Genomic DNA, 2,646 nt, shown 5'->3' with positions numbered 1-2,646 from the left:
TTGTCTTTCTTAAGACGCAGTGTGGCAGGGAAACAATTGTTTATTTACGTTTTCAATAAGTTTACGTCTTTTACTGTAGACCGAGGTGGCTATTTCGGGATCACTTGGAACAGTATTCGTGGTCCGGCACAAAATTTTCGTCCTTTTCGGAATCATACCCAGTACAATCAATATCTGATTGTTAAAATTGTGCAGTACTGAAACTGGAAAGTCCTGAAAATTGAAAAGATTCAAAATTCACTCGTCTTCTTTTTGTCTCATCCTATATAGAGTGCATTTCATTTCTCATTTCTAACTGCGACAGCTGACCGTGAACGTAAACTTGACTTAGTACATTCTCGTTTACTGCGATCTGGTCGATCTTACCTTGTTGGTCCGAAACCCCGACCCGCTTGCGGGGAAATTGCGGACACCTGCTAACCTTTGCATATTTTCATAGCAACGTATGTTCATAAAAATTAGGTATTAAAAACTATATAGAAACAAGAAATTTTGACTTCAATGTAGTGTTTTCGAATGTAGTTAACTAATATAATATACAGTGACAATGAAAAAAATATTTCTCAATAGTTACTTATACTCAAAGTGAGTATATTAAATTTTCTATATTTTGATATATTTATTACATAATTGTTTTTATATGTACAGGGTACTTTACTTCGTAAAGTGTAGCCAATTAATATACAGTGACTATTAAAAAATTATGTTAGAGATAATATATCATGTTCGTGAAACAGATTTCTTATTTATTCAGTAATCAATTTAATGTACAGTGGTTATGAAAAATTTTAAAATAATTATCCAATATTATGAAGGTTTCTTAGTTGTTTAGAAATCTATTTGAGCACTATGTTTAAGATGATTTAATGATCATTACATAATTGTTGTGCTTAACGTCTTCTACTTTCAAACTGAGCTATTTCAGCAAAGAACAGTGGAAACTGTTTTAAAAGATAACTTGGCTAATTTTTTGAAAATTTCAATTTATTAAGAATTTATAAGAAATGTATTCTAATCGGTATAGAAAAATGCAACGATAATTTATTATTTAGTATTTATTTATAAATTATAAAAGAACCTATGCGTTTCATACATAACAAATTATGACTGTCATCACCAAGGTTATACTGTGTTTCTATAGTATCAAAACCGCAATTATCGCAATGAACATGCCCAAACGTGTGATTATGATTTAAATCAATATAGGCTACTGGTTCCTTATCACAACACTGGTTCCTTATCATAAAAATGTTTCCAATAGCGTATTTATACTATATAATAGCGTATATACTTTTTTAATCAACTAATCAATTTTGATTTTATTGTTTTTTATTTACTAAGAAATTCAACCTTTTTCTTTCTTCCTCCGTAAACCTCTTCTTTACGGACGTTGACTTCTTAATTGGAGGTGTTCTTATTACCAACTTGACCAAAATCGCTAGTGTGGGATTGTAAGTTTCATAACAATGGTCGTCCCACGATTCTTCCGTTAGGAGGTTCGTTTGATTAGCCTTACATTTGTCGTCCCAGGATTCATGGATGTTCTTTTCTGCTCCATTATTAACGTTACCTTCGTCATCCCAGAATTCATCAGTTAAGTCCTTTTTTACATCACAGGTCGCACTAAACTTACATTCTTCATCCCATGACTTATCGTCTAGAATGTTCTTTTCCATTCAGGCCGACGTTGGATTATTGTGGCTATCAGCAGCCCACGATCCTTTTGTTATGATGTTCTATGTAAGGCTCGACTGCGTGCAGTGGTTTGTGAGGGAACTTGAAAATATTGGGACATTTATCAACGAAAAATTCAAATTTGTAGTTCCAATGGAAAACTGTTCCGTTAAAGCGGAGAATTAATTAAAAAAAAAACAAACTATTGTCACACCTGTACAAAACCGCTTACTAAAGAATATAAACCCGTTATGGACTATTCACACCTCAGCGGAATGTTTAGGGGCTGGAGTCATTCCATCTGCAACATGAACTATAAAAATGCCATCATTGTTGCCGTGGTTTTTCATAATTTAACGGTGTATGACAGTCACTTATTGATTAAAGCTGGAGTTCAACTATGTCCGGGTGGTATAACGCTGTTAGCGAAGAACAAAGAACAATACATTTCGTTCACCAAACATCTTCCAAATTCTTTGCTTAAATTTAGGTTTGTAGATTCATTTAGATTTTTAGTGTCATCATTAGATAAATTAGCGTCATTAAAAGAATAGTGGACTGTATATTTAATACTTTATTACGCAGCGTGGCATGCTCGCAGTTCGACATACAGACAGCTACTGCTCCACTAATTCGTGAAACAATGATATATAAATCGTCCGGCTGGTGGAACAGTGGCGGCGTTCATACACATATGACTATATAATATAATGTGGTAACAATTGATGAACGTAATAACTATAAACATAGTATAATATAAATAAGTATAAATACGATTTAACATACCGCCCGTCTTGAACGGACCGTGCTTTCAACATAACTTAATTTGATTAGACAAAAAATGCAACAAAAAAAATTAATGAATCTTTACAATAGCTTATTATTTCCTTCACTCAATTAGTAGAACACAGATTTTATTCACCGCCCGGGTCGCTTCGTCACTTCTCACTTTTATTCCCATCTCTCGTACTA

Source organism: Anoplophora glabripennis, unplaced genomic scaffold (assembly GCF_000390285.2).
Source record: "Anoplophora glabripennis isolate ALB-LARVAE unplaced genomic scaffold, Agla_2.0 scaffold786, whole genome shotgun sequence".
Lineage (NCBI taxonomy): Eukaryota > Metazoa > Arthropoda > Insecta > Coleoptera > Cerambycidae > Anoplophora > Anoplophora glabripennis.
This window is presented reverse-complemented; position numbering follows the sequence as displayed.